The sequence below is a fragment of the Chelonia mydas genome, chromosome 3, assembly GCF_015237465.2.
Source record: "Chelonia mydas isolate rCheMyd1 chromosome 3, rCheMyd1.pri.v2, whole genome shotgun sequence".
NCBI classification, from domain to species: domain Eukaryota; kingdom Metazoa; phylum Chordata; order Testudines; family Cheloniidae; genus Chelonia; species Chelonia mydas.
Genome location: NC_057851.1, coordinates 58,118,984 through 58,133,947, shown reverse-complemented (window position 1 = coordinate 58,133,947; position 14,964 = coordinate 58,118,984). Strand labels below are relative to the sequence as shown.

The 14,964-nt window shown below is 40.4% G+C and overlaps 1 long non-coding RNA gene across 3 annotated transcripts in view; it reads right to left on the bottom strand.

Annotated features, from left to right (window-relative positions):
* Window positions 1-407: 407 nt before the first annotated feature.
* Window positions 408-14,964, bottom strand: part of LOC122465338 — a 46,127-nt gene continuing 31,570 nt past the window's right edge. For all 3 annotated transcript variants that reach the window (XR_006290088.1, XR_006290089.1, XR_006290087.1), the window contains one exon: window positions 408-1,223. This is a non-coding gene — a long non-coding RNA (uncharacterized LOC122465338). The remainder of the gene's footprint in view (window positions 1,224-14,964) is intronic.

The following is a 14,964-nucleotide window of genomic DNA, read 5'->3' as shown; positions in this document are numbered from 1 at the left end:
ATACGGAAGCTCCTCGGGGCCAAGGTATGAAGAATTCTTTCCCTAAAACTGACGTGTAGCTGCTTCTTCAGCCTCAGGATTGCATCCAGAAAGCCTGCCCCTCTCTGCATCCAATCCCATCCTCCAGTGATGCTACATTTGGGGATTTTCCTTCCTTTAAGAGAAAGGTCAATTTAGGGTGTTAATCAGGCTCCCAATATCCTTTTAGCTGGCTCTACCCATAATATCCCTCAGTACAATTTAATAATGAGATATTTTGGGCCAGACTGTGACCCATTTACATGGGTGAGTAACTTCACTCACTGACTTCAAGGGACTGTTAGGGTAACTCCTCACCTTTGTCAAATGGGGGTCCAGAATCTGGCCAAAGACATGTCATTTTGGTGTTTTATGCCACCATGTAATGTTAGTATTTTTTCTCTGAAGTTGTAGGCTTACTTTAAAATATCCTGAAATTGTATGAAATAATATTTTATGGTAGGAATATTACAAAAATCAATTGTCATTGGAGCTCAAAAAAATCACTCTTTCCTAAATTGTAACTGATATTACATACAATACGTGATTAATATAATTACTTTCTCTCCTGCTTGAATAAATAAAATGTGCCTCTTAATTCTCCATAGCTTTATGGAAAATTATCATCAATGGCGTTGAATGCAGTTCCATTTGAATTTGGATGCTTTAACGTCTTTCATGACAGGGAACTCAAAATGAATGCAAAAAAAAAAAACACAGCAAGAAACTGCATTTGATAGGCAAAGAGATTTGCTCTTAGCCTGGATTTAATTAAAGGCACTGTAAAAGTGTACCCCTTTCATTTAATACAAAGTAGTTAAATGAAGGTCCTGTTAGAAAGTCTTGACAAAGTTAGCATGGAAAACCAAAAGAGTAACAAGCCGATTTCAGATGGGAGAGGGGGAACAACTCAGTTTTCAGTAGTTTAGTTTGTAGGATTCTACAAGCCATTGTTGGAAGCTTCTCTTTTCTTCATACAGGGTACAATTTCTAGAGTTTGTCAAAGAATTCTTTAGAAAAGACAGAGACTGGTGGACCAGGCAGATGAAAAGAACAGCTGCAAGACTGGTGTTGTACATGAGACTTCTCTTCATCTAAGTTTTCTTGGTCTGGGTACTGTTCCCTTTGGAAATTTGTAGCTAAATGTTTATTGGTTTCAATGGTAGCAGCACCAGATCCCTTGTTTGCAGAGAGACTAGTAGTCACTGAAGTAAGGAAGTTATGAAGGAAAAAAAAAGGGGAAGACACAAATCAGCATATGTGAAATGTATTAAATGGCATACAAAAATCAAATATTATGCCAAGACAGTAAAGCTTAGGCAATACGTTTAATACAATATTACAAAGGTGTTAAGACAAAAAAAAAACATATTCAGAAAACAACCAAGTACATTAAAAGAATGTTAAGGCTGCCAAATCAGTCAGCAAGAAGTTAGGCAGGCAGGGCACACTCCTAAACTATGCCCCTCTGTGTATATGCATTACAAGAGAGCCTTTAATCACATATCTTATTATTGTTTAGAGTCAGATGGCTCCCAGCAGGACAGGTGCTTTACAAACCCTGCAGAATACACAGTATCATTTCTAAGACACAGTTTTTCTACAACAATCTTAAATATCTGTTTGTGTCACCTTGTAATTTGTATGCATTGTTTTATATTTAAAATAATTTAGGGCTATAGCACCCCCTGGGTGCTGTGAGGCACTGCAGAGAGGATGCAGAGGATTAATGCCAGTCACCAGGAAGAATTCTGCCTGTCTCACCCAGAATTTCTCTTGAGGACATCTGGGCAGCACACATCACTGTGGCAGTTTATGATACAGACATGGCCTCCTCATGCTAAAGGCAGGAGGCAGCAAGGTGCCCCACAGTCCTGGGTCATCACATCTGGCTTTAAAGCACTGCAAAGCTTGAGGGTGAGCAATGCTTGGTTAGACATGAGAGTAGCTTGTTCACTAAGTCTGGGTTCTAAAATGCATTTCATGATTTTATTTTATATGTAACCCTTTGTTGCTAATACATCTACTTTCTACTACTTGAATCCTTGCACTTTGTTAAATAAACTTATATTTGATTTCACTATAAACATACCTAAGTGCTGTGTGTTAAGCAGAGCAGTGATCTGAGGTGGAATTGGAAACTAGGGTGTACTGTACCTTTGGTAACAGCGAATCTGTGAATACAGAGAGTGTCCAGTGAAACAGGGGCTGGACATGCCAGGGGTGCTTGGAGGACTTGGGGGTTTGAGTGTGCCCATTGCTAACCTGCAGACTGACAGCAGGGTCTACGAGGCCTAGAGGGGAGTGCTTGTGGTGCCTATGGCAGGTGGAGAGGGGGAGCTGACCCATGGCAGTGGCAGACAAGGTTTCCTCATGCTAAAGACAGGTGGAAGCAAGGTGCCTTGAAACCCTGGGTGCTCCTGGAAAGGGTCACAATGGGAATGTCCATTATGCACCTGCAGCCTTAGGGAGGAGTACCCCACTAAGAATTTAGGAGAAGCCTCCATGGTCACATAGCCAGAGAGAGCCATGGAGATTCAGTAGGGCAACTGCCCTAAGGCTTCCTTTCTCCTGGCTAGGATGCTAGAGGAAAGGCAAACTACACGATAAAAGCAATGGGCTTGATTCTGTCATCTGCACACACAGTGACTAGTACTTTACTCCTTAATTAGCATAATATATTTCAGCGGGATTACTCAAGGTTCTACTCACTATGCATACAGGTAGCAGAACCTAGCCTAGTATTACTAGTAATTTCAGAACATAACACGATCAATGGAAGGGCAACTGAACTACAAAAGAGTCTGCACTGAATAATAAAATATGATATTCAGGTAACTCTCCAGATAGCTCTTTAGGTCAGAGTGAGATAAACTGGGAAGAGTCAGGTTCACTGTTTGTTTCCCAATGCTCTACAAAAGCCTAGCGGCAGGAACACAAAACAGTGACTGATTTCTCTTAAAAAGCAATGCCCAAAAGCATTGCTGACATCAGGCAGCTATTGGCCTACAGAACGGCAGGGGACATTATAATGGCATTTGGACAGTAACTGAAGCAAAAGAAGATATAGGATCAATAATGATGCAGACCAGTTTGCTATTCTCCACATTATTTAAAACAAAAAAAACCAAAAACAACCTAGTTTGAACTTTAGTTTCTCAGTTAAGTCATCAAAACTGGGCACAACCACAACCTCTCAAACCCTACGCACTATAAGATGTGCAGCTAGAGAATCTTAACTGCCTGCTCAACTGAGTACCTAACATTTGATAAGTGAATTGCCTGCACAATACATTTTTATTAGCATTTCAGTGAACATGCATTTGGGTGTGTGGCATCACTCAAACTTCATGTGATAAAGCATAAGCAGGGAAAGGGCTATTTTTGAAGGAGGGGGATTCTACGTCTCGTGTCCAAATGTGAAAATGTATTAGTTTTTCCTGTGTCTCCGGTTCATGTTCTTGTGTATAACCGGAGTACATGGGGTATTGTATTCAGTCTGGGCCCCATTCCTCATAGGCTCTGGAGCTGCAGCACTTCAGTAGCACTGGACTCTCTCCACGGGAAAAATAAAAACTGGACCTGGACAATGGATCATCATATGCTGGATCCATGGATACAAGTCCCTCCTCGCTCAGTCTCACCCCCAAAGTTCCCCTCTGTGGAAAAATGCAAGTTGTCTCACTGTTCTATAGAGAGGTGAGGAATCAGGGGGAAATAAAATGGGGAAGTTTTAGTAGATTCCTGCACTCCTAGATCCACTGACCTCAGCCTTTCCACATCCCACACCCAAAATGATTTGCTGTGGCAGAAAGGAATGAGACCCCACAGAGCACAGTCCTGCAGCATACAGCGGGTCCCTCATTCATGGTGCACCATCGAGTCCTGGCATTTTCCCCTACTGCACAATGGAAACCAAACCCCTGGGGCTCAGCGAAGGCAGCAGAAATTCCCCCTATTTGCAAATTCAACAATATGTGTCTACTATGAGCATTGGCTCACTGAGATCTCTCTTGTTTTATCATATATTGCATGCAATACGCTTAACTGCTCATGCCACTGTCAGTTTGCTGGTGCTGCCCCTTACATTCAATGCAATGATTCTTCCATTGTTTCAAATGTTTGTAGGTTTTGCAGCTTTGAGCTATGTTTATTCCAAGTAACTTCAAGTGGAGCAGAAATGCTTGATGTTGACATCTATAGTATTTAGTAGGCTGACCTGTTCTTTTATTTCTTTGAGTGATATTTAACATCATGTATATTTTGCATGCACATGAGCAGAACAAATATGCTAATAAATTCCAGTTCTGGATTATATGCTCAAATTCCAATAACTCCCATGTCCAATTATTTTTCTGCAATTAAGCATTCAAATTATGTGCATACACTTCACAATTACTTAATTGTTCATAACATAAATTTTAAGTTTTTATATTGTAATTATGCCCATTTAGTAAGATTTTAAATAAAGACATAGCTATTTATTATTTGCCACTTATAAATTTAGTGAGGAAAAATGCATGTTAGGTCATTCATGTTGCAATTTAATTCCCCTCTAGGGATAAAAAGTTATTTTCCTGTGAATATGGTGGTCTTTAAAATCTGGTAGAATGTAGATTACATTCATTTACTAGCAATCGCCATTTTTCATAGCTATTTATGGGTTGTGTTTTTAGAATGGCTGCTTTGTATCATTCTCAGATACCAATTTTGATTAATATTGTAGAGCACTTGGAGTCTAAAGCTCTAGCAGGCTGTGATAGGATCACCCCTGACCAACCACTGCTGGCTCCCCAGTAAGGGGCAAAAGACAAGTCTTTGTTTGGCTACTGTCCACTTCAATCAAGGCATGACCTGCAGCAGTCTTATCTGGCCCACGGCCTCCTGTCCTGGCCCACCTAAAACCAGGAAACACAGACTGGTGCAAGTTTTAACAAGCTTACTTAACTTTATCCAACTGCAAAAATGGGTCAGGTTCAGCTACGAATTTTTGGAAGTTCCAATTCTTTCTTACCTCACCATAAATGTCCCTCACCTACCTGGCACTAATGTGTATAGTCTTCTCTTGAGGCCTGATCCAAAACCTATTTCATCAATCAGAACCTTTCCACTAGCTTCAGTGGGCTTTTTTTCAGGCCTTTAATTCATACTCATATCTTCTGAAAGTTAGGGAGTGTGATGTGTACATCAGAAAATAGATTTCTTAGGTTGTAAGTTTAACATTACAGTTAAAGATCTGGAATTTCTTCCCTTTTCTTAGAGAAAAGTTTTTAAAGATACTCCATGTACAAACCAAACCCCCACCAAAAAAAAAAAAAAAAAAAAATCACAGAATTATTTGCTGTGGGATTTTATACACTTCAGGAAATGTTCATTATGCAACTTTAAAATACTTTGAAGCATATTTGTGTGGCGAGGTGGAGAGATAATTACACATTTTGAACACAATGTGTGAACATAATAGTAATTATATGCCTGCCTAGGTTTTCCAGTGAGTGATGGTGAGAGTATATATTTACCTGATAATGGTACGGTATCTGCAGTTTTTATTTGCTAATGCAACGCACGCATAGATTGGGGATGTTGTAGGGAGGTTTCTTTGGTCAGACTACTTATCCTTGAGGTGTTTAATAACATCCTTGTGGTGCCTTTCAAAAGGAATTAATGGTTGTGTGTGTTTGTGTATTCTATGCTACAGGAAGGTTTTAAATGACAAAGGGTTTGTTCCTGCATTTGCACTGAAAAGATGAGATTCATAGTTTCTTCTCCTAATTGTACAGCTTGTCAGAAGCTCTAGTTCCCATTGTTAAAAGCTGGCTTCATTTTTAACATGTCTCAGTTGCTGAATATTTGTCTTTTCGCTTACAAATGTATGCTCCAAATTAGGGTGTATATTCCAACCTACACATGGGAAATTACCATTACATGCATTTTTCCAATTTTTTTTTAATTAGTGAGATCTCAATTGAATTGCATGCACCAAATTTATGTATTTGTTCAACAAAAGCAGAACTTTAAGGGTCAGAACCACCATTATGCTCAGGTTTCTTTCTGCTGCTCCAGCAATGCAAAATTTGTATTTAAGGCTGTTGTGTGTCTAGAAGGAGTATGATGGCGAGTTTGCCAAACACATTGGGCCACATTCTAAGTCACTGGAACTACATCACGTTTGAATTTGTCCAGTGATTGTGGGGGACACAGCAGCTTACATAATAAGTTAGTGCAGGCTGTTAGGGGGCCTTTATGATACAATAGAAGAATATCAACTCACAGAGCTGAAGCTCATCAATTCTGAAACCTTTCCTTGCATAAGAAGACAGGCCACGAGAGCTACTGCCACATTAAACGGCTTATTTACTGTTGTGATAAGAGCCGCAGTAACCATTTAGGAAAACAAAGTCAGTTATTAGCTTTGCTAATGTATCGATACATGCCAGAAGCCAGTTTGGCCAAGGGGAGTGTTTCTCAATTAAATATTTACAACAGCAAATAATTTTGCTTAAAAAATCTGGCAAAATTTGCAAAGCAGCTAGAGCCACAAGGTAACAACTGATTAGTGGTTCAAAAAGAATAGTTTACATTGTACAATGAAATTTTAGAGTAATAGGTTCATATTCCAGTGATGTGCAGGAGTGCCAATGTTGCTGAGAAGCTACAGGACAGTTCAGAAGTGAAACAATAGACCAAATCAGCAAGATAAACATGTTTTAAATCAGCAACAAATCCAGGGAATAAGACCAAAACATGTTCAGAAAGTAGACAGCAGGCAAGCACATGCTCCTACTGTTAAGATAATATAACAGTTTTATGAAAGTCAAAGCAGAGAACATTGGGAAACTATACTTTGGAGAACATTTCCTCATGATCAGAGGTAGAACAGGATCAGAAACACCTTTTACAAAGACCAAAATTAAAAGCAGATCAGATTGGTATGAAATGGTTGTTATGCATAGATCATGCTATAAATGCAACCTACATTTCCTAGATAGATAGACTGCCTGAACACAGATTGCAGTGGTATGTATGGTAGCATCATAAATTCCATGTATGACTCTAGATTAGAAGAGAAGCTTGATTAAGTTATCATAGTAATTTAGGTTAACAAGATAGCATTATGATGAATTCACACTGTCAAGACAGATTATGAAAAAGATTACCATCTAAGCAGGAGATTGTACCTCAGATTTCCAAAAAAGAGTCTGAAAATACAATGTACACTGATCTTCGAGAGACTCTTTAACAAAAAACATGTAATTTGCCCGAAGAACAGGTACAAGATTAGTTTGGGTGGACACACAATATATAGGAAGGGAGGGATTTACTTAGAATAATTATTTAAAATAATACAGTTAGGACAATTTTACAGAATTAAGAAGGATGGTGAAACAATAGGAGCATCAAAATATTGTGATGATAATACTGCCAGTGTGAAGTTATGAGAAAGGTATTTTAGTATCAGAGTCCCAAGAAAGACAACCAAAAAGGAAAAGTAATGGAAAAACATGTATGGTTACAGCTAAAGATCCTTCACTGACTACTACAAACTACTGCGAAGTGCAGTTCCAGAAAATATTAAAAATAATTCTTGAGATACATTTTGAAAAAGGTTTAAATGGTTAACTGTATGATTCATTATTTTTTCTACCAGGTAAAATTGACATTTTAGCTATATAATGCTATTTAAAATAGCTTGTTCTTTCTTTATTGCTTTTTCTCATATGTGAACTATTAATAAAAATTGAGGCCTTGTTATTGTTTCCCTAAAGAATTGTTTTGAGATTCCGTTAAGAACTGATTTAAGACTTTCACCATTCTATTTTTAAAAAAGGGCTCCTTTGTCTGGTGAAAATGTCAACACTGTGCCAACCTCAAGAAATTCCAAAACATTTGATTAAAATGTCTGCTTTCAATATAAAGAAGGTTCATGAAAGCAAAACAAGCAATGGTACTATGTACAGCTGTAGAAAGGTGCTTTTTATATTTTTAAGACTCAGAAGATTCCATTACCTATGGAAGTCAATAAATGTGAGGACTTCCATAGAATATTCCATCCCACTGTAGGGAATAGCCACAATTCCCAAGAATGAATAGTCATGATAAATGCCAATTAAAGTCAATTAGTCTGCTTACATAAATAAAGATTTGCAAGCCTAGGTCCTAGACCTTCCAATATATTAAGGTATTTTTTAATTACCTCATGACAGAGCAGTGGTGTAGTTGATGAAAAATTGGAACATGACAAATATATATCTTCAGGCAGGCTTATAACATAAGTAAATGTTGCCCCTGAACATACATCTGAAGAATAACAGAAACCTTAAAAACAGAAATATTTAAATGGTACTGAATTGTAATTGAACTCATCAATTCTGATTCACTAGAAGATGGTTAGGTATATCATTACTTACCTAATGTGGGTGACAAAAAGAAAGCCTGAAGGGATGCAGACTCCATTAGCATACATTTAAATAATTGAGCAACCATTTAGCCCTCTGGAGCTCAAAAGTAGAAAAGTGAGAGTCATCAGAAAAAAAGATATGCAAAATGTTCCTAATAAAAGGGAAAATAAAAGAGGGAGTATTCTGTAACAACCTTCCAGAACTGATACTACATGAATTTGACCTGCCTGAAGGCAACTCTAAGCTGCGATGTTTCCATTTGTGTGATTTTTTTTCACTCTAACACTTTATTAAACAGAGGTAATTCCTACAGCAGGTCATATAGGAACCCAGTCATGTGCTGCCTCTGAAATAACAGATCACTTTTTCACAATTAAATACACACATCAAAGCATAATGTGAACGTCTGGAGCATCTACAGTGCTTTGAGGTCAACAAAAGATTTCCTTCAAAAGTGAGATACCTAGAACAAAAGGTACACTTTCTCACAGCTGTGACAAATTAGAACTCTGTAGCAGCAGGGAGTAATGTTGAATAATAGGGAATTTGGAGGCAGCTGAAGGGGGAAGGGGAAGAGTCCCAGATATTTCCAATTTATTGAGTATCATGGGTGTAAACCAGGGATGGCAAGCTCATGTGATAGAGAGAGCCAAATTCAGTTTTTAATGATTATCCTTGAAATGGGATATAAATGCTTTCCTCAATCCACAGCAGAGCCACGACAATGTTCAAGGATAGAATATGCAGTGTTGTTGTAGCCTTGTTGGGCCCACAACATTAGAGAGACAAGGTGGGTGAGGTAATATCTTTTTATTAGGCCAACTTCCGTTGGTGAGAGAGACAAGCTTTCAAGCTCTCACAAAGTACGTTTGCCAGACCTGAAGAAGAGCGCTGTAAAAGCTCAAAAGCTTGTCTCTCTCACCAACAGTAGTTGGTCCCATAAAAGATATTATCTCTCTGAGGACAGAATATGGCCTTTATACAGCAACTAACAATTTTAGTTATCATTATGTATTATTCAATACAATTAGAATTGTTTGGTGGGAAAATACACTTTTTAGGACCACTGTTATTGCTGCCCTTTGTGTCTCTTCTGACCTTACTCTCCTGTCTTTCTCTCTCTAATCTGTGCTTCCCCTCTATTGTTCCCTCTGACTTTCCTTCCTAGTCGCCAACTCCCCATCCGGAATCCTGTGTGGGCTTCACTCCTATATTCCACCAAAATGATTAGCAATTAAATAGTTAAAGTTTCATTAGACTTTAATCTGATCATCTAATGAGATGGGGTGGGGGGAGTTCACATACCTGAGTAATTGCTTCAGGTTGTACACTGATTTGGGGAGACAACATTGTCTTACACTCAGGCCAGATTTGGATGGTTTTTTTCACTGTCTTGAGAGCTGGATACTTTATTTTTTAAAGGAAGCATTGATTCTGCATGATCTAAGTCTGCCACTTGGGCCACAAATACATCAAGCAGGGCTTGTGTTTGACACCACTTTTTAAAGTTTTCAAGCAGAGTTTTCAAGCTTTTGAGATGCAGGATCCATTAGAAATCACATTCCTTAAAGTTAATGGAAGGCTGGACTATTTGAGGGACTGTTAATAGAGTATAGGAGCTTTCATCTCTAGTGTATCCATCTAAAACTGGTTACAGGTTGGTAGCAGCTAATCACGATTACCTTCTAACAAACAGCCATTTGGCCTAGTGAAACAAATCAGTGGTTTCTATGCAATTCCTCAAAAATAACAGGAGTACTTGTGGCACCTTAGAGACGAACCAATGTATTGTACTCCTGTTCTTTTTGTGGATACAGACTAACACGGCTGCGACTCTGAAACATGCACTTCCTGGCATTCACATCATGAACACGCACATCACAAAACTACCCCTGTTCACAGCTTCAGCAGAGAGGGAAAGGATTTAGTGAGTACAGAGAGATCTACCCTATCTTCCCTGGAGGCAGTCATTACAAGGAAGGGTTGGGATGGCATGGAGAAAGTCAGAACTGTTACTACTAGAACTGCCCTGGTTTCGTGGCTATGCAGAGACAACCATTTGAAGTGCGGCTAAACTGGCACCTTTCACAAACACTAGGTTGTTGTTTTTTTCTCTCCCTATGTCAAAAATCTAGCAGACTGGGCCAGGGAACAGGAGGGAGACTTTGCATAATGGCTTTACAAGTCTCTTCCAGCCAAACACATCAGCTGAACCAAGTGGCAGTGTGGGAAGAAGAGTACGTATAAAGTAGTCGATGAGCAGCAGTGAAATTTAGCACAACAGCATGTAGTCAGATGGAGGCTCAGAGGCAAGAAACCTAAAGAAAGAAACAGAGAGAAAGAAATACAAGAAGGTTTTTGAAGCTGAGATTGAGTTGAGGCGTTTCAAAGAGAGGGGAAAAGGCTGACAAAATGATGAGGGTGGAATTTAGATGGATTTAGCCCAAGATCTATGGTTAATATTTAATTTTTCAGCTCTTTGCATTCAAATCAGGACGAAAGTAGTTAGACAAAATCAGGCTTCCATGATCTGGACAAAAGTCATTTAAAGATAGAGTTACTTTAGAGGGCTAAGTTATCCTGGCAATGCTCCCAATAGAATTCTGTTGTTGTGTGTTAACTCCCTCCTGCAGCTGTCTGAATAGAATCCATTTTTTTCATATTTACCATCCAGAATGGATTTCTGGTCCCCAAACCTCAGCTTTGATTCTTACTTTCTTGGTGGCAGCTGTTAATAGACCTTCCTTCAGCTGAGAGAAGAAGTAATGGAGGAAACAGCAGAGCAGAACATTCCCCCTCCCCTCCCCCCCCAGAACTAAGTGCATAATTTCTACAGTAAATCCCTGTTCCAATCAGCTCATGCCAGACCTGGAAACTGCTGCATAAGTTTTTTTTCCTGCTTTGACATCCAGGACCCAAATTTGATTTGGTAGCATTTTTTATATCCATTTTGCACTGATATAAATGGCTACACAAGGTGTTGGGCAAAAGAGAATCAGGCCCACCATTTTTATTCTTTGGGTTTATAGTTATGAAAAAACTTCCATTATAAAATGATGTGGCAAAATGCTGGCTTGCACTGGTTAAGTTCTAGCACAGATTGGAACCTCTTCTTCAGTTAGAGGACACCACCATCATCAGGCATATCGATCTTAGCAGAAGCACAAACAGAGAACTTTGAACCCCTCGTACTTTTAGTTTTTGTCTTCCTGACCTTTTCCTAATTGCTTTTCTTCCTCTCTTTTGCTGCTATGGATTCCATCCACTCCTTACTTGTGGGATTCATATGGGGTTCATGCGCTTGGCAACATTCAGGGCACACCCGGAGTGTTGTGCTGGAGCTGTGCACACACAGCTCCTCTCAAGGGCATGAACCTTGGAATCTCGCCCAGATGACATGAACCGTGGGAAGCCTCCCAGGACTGGGCTCAAGGCCCGAGAGCAAGGAATGCGGTAGATAGAAATTGGTAAATAAGAATGTTAAACAAAGCCAGTGTATTTCTCTTATCTGTTGGAGAATGTAATGCGCGGGGGGAGAGAAAGAATAAAGGAGAGGGTGGAAAGCTGACAGGATCAGTCCAGTCTGTTAGCAGACCAGCCTGTTTGCTTGCTTAAAGCTGTGTTCTGTCTTGTCATTGAACCGCCACACTTACTCATGTCTCCAATCTCTCCATCTCCCTCAAGTCTTTCCCCTCATGAACCTCAGGGTTCCCTCCTGCCTGATCTTTAGGCACATCTCCCCCCTTCCTTATGGATAAGTACTGCCTAGTGAATCCAGCAGTTCGAACCCTGATTTAGCTTAGTTTTATACTGAAAAAGACTTCCCACAAGATATCCTCTTTCTGCTATGTAAACTGTAACTCTTTTAGAATTTAAGTTGTAAACAGATATCTTATTGTATCTTATGGTCTGTCGCATACTGATTGTCTACTGGGTGTGTTGCTAGGGGCAAAGCAGCTGTAGGCATAGGGGCTGAGCTTTGGCAGGATTTGTACGAGGAAGGGGTGAGTAGATCTGTGCTGACCTGCAAATGCAACACAGGCCATCAGATGGAGTGTTCCAAAGTGAGAATCTGCTTCACTCATACATTTTCAATTGCCATTTTATTTACAGCCCTACTTGTATTGTATTTTACATTAACAGTTTTGTTCCCCTCGCCACCCTCTAACCTTCAATTTTCTTACAGTTTTTGTAATCTAGTGTGGGATGTAGATTAGCATTCTGTATTAAACATTCATCCATCAGCTTGGTTATTTTGTCAAATATTGTACCTGAGTCACTTGCATTTATCACTTTGTTCATCCCTCCAGCCCCTGTGTTAAATTTTCGTGCATTAAACAGAGGCACTGAAGCACATAACCCAGTGTGATCACCTTTTAAACACGCTCCATGCACAAATTAACATTTTACGGTTCGCACCCTTTGAAGTCCAATTCACACAGTCATGGCTGCGCTGTGCTGAGGCATCTCTTACGCATTGTCTCAGCCTGTGCTTAACGCTTCCATGCACAGAAGTTCACACAAATGCACATATAACAGTTTTATCTTTAAGGACTGACACCGGTTCAATCTGACCAATACCAATTTGCTTCCCCGAAGTTAGATAGTTCGTGTGTAGGGTTAATACCACCTTCTCTCTGCATCTTGTTGTACATCTGCCTTCAAACTGGGGCAAAAGCAGGCCAGGCCCAGCATCTGTGGGCCTTCAGGGTTGTCACTGTGCAGATTCTGAAGAACCATTGCTCACTTCTGAGAGATTTAGCTTAGCTCCTGCCTTAAATTTCTGCCTCAGGGCAGGTCTTGATCGCTGAACCTTAGGGCTGTATGCCCAACTCTGTAGCCAGGCTCAGCAAGCAGAAATGGGTCCTATAACCAGCATCCCCACATTTTATTCCAGCTCTTAAACATTTCTTACGGCCAGCTTACTCATGACTCAGTTCCATACACCCCTCAGTTTGAATTGTTTGGGGTCAACATCTTGACTCAACAGTCCTTTTCAAACATTGCATCCTCTTTCATACAATGATTGCACAATACTTTTCTAATCAATAGTTTAGGGACAGCACTTCAAAAGTCTATTGGTTTCACTCCCTACGTAGGAAGGCCTTCCAGTTGAATTATAGGATAGAGGGAGCGTAACGCCGACACACCCCGGTTGTCGGCGGGCGGGTTCGAATCTGGGACCTCTAGAGCTCAGTGCATGGAGCCTCTACCGCATGAGCTAAAAGCCAACTGGCTGTTAGCTAAGGCTGTAGAGCAGACTCATTTTATCTCTCTCTAAATGGTCTCCGTGCCATTAGATGGGACAGAACACCACACCCAGAAGGTGTGTGGGTTACATACTTCCCCTAGCTGAGGAAGTGCGTCCCGAGCTTCAGAGACTTCCCAGTTAAGAGATTTGTCCCTTTAGTTGTGTATTATTTTACATTTCATGCAGTGTGATGGGTTACATTTTATCCAATACAAAAGTATACGGCTGCTCCTCTGGCAAAGGCCATGTGTGTTTGTGTATGGGTAGGTATATGAGTGATGGTGCATCTGAGACAGTGCTGGTTGCTGCTGGGTTCCCCCCCCCACCCTTTTTTTTCTCCAAAGGGGAGGCACTAGTCATTAGTAAAGACTTCACTAACCATTGTTTAGCATTTGCTAATTTAATGGGTTCAGTGTGAGGGATCTTAGTACTATAGTTTTGGGCTTTTCATAGTATTGTCCTCTTGCTTTCAGCAGTGATGAAGGTAGGATCCCATATAGAATCATAGAATATCAGGGTTGGAAGGTACCTCAGGAGGTCATCTAGTCCAACCCCCTGCTCAAAGCAGGACCAATCCCCAACTAAATCATCCCAGCCAGAGCTTTGTCAAGCCTGACCTTAAAAACTTCTAAGGAAGAAGATTCCACCACCTCCCTAGGTAACGCATTCCAGTTTATCATCACCCTCCTAGTGAAAAAGTTTTTCCTAATATCCAACCTAAACCTAACCCCCACTGCAACCTGAGACCATTACTCCTCGTTCTGTCATCTGCTACCACTGAGAACAGTCTAGATCCATCCTCTTGGGAACCCCCTTTCAGGTAGTTGAAAGCAGCTATCAAATCCCCTCTCATTCTTCTCTTCCACAGACTAAACAATCCCAGTTCCCTCAGCCTCTCCTCATAAGTCATGTGTTCCAGTTCCCTAATCATTTTTGTTGCCCTCCGCTGGATATTTTCCAATTTTTCCCACATCCTTCTTGTAGTGTGGGGCCCAAAACTGGACATAGTACTCCAGATGAGGCCTCACCAATGTCGAATAGAGGGGAACGATCACGTCCCTCGATCTGCTGGCAATGCCCCTACTTATACATTCCAAAATGCCATTGGCCTTCTTGGCAACAAGGGCACACTGTTGACTCATATCCAGCTTCTCGTCCACTGTAACCCCTAGGTCCTTTTCTGCAGAACTGCTGCCTAGCCATTCGGTCCCTAGTCTGTAGCCGTGCATGGGATTCTTCCGTCCTAAGTGCAGGACTCTGCACTTGTACTTGTTGAACCTCATCAGATTTCTTTTG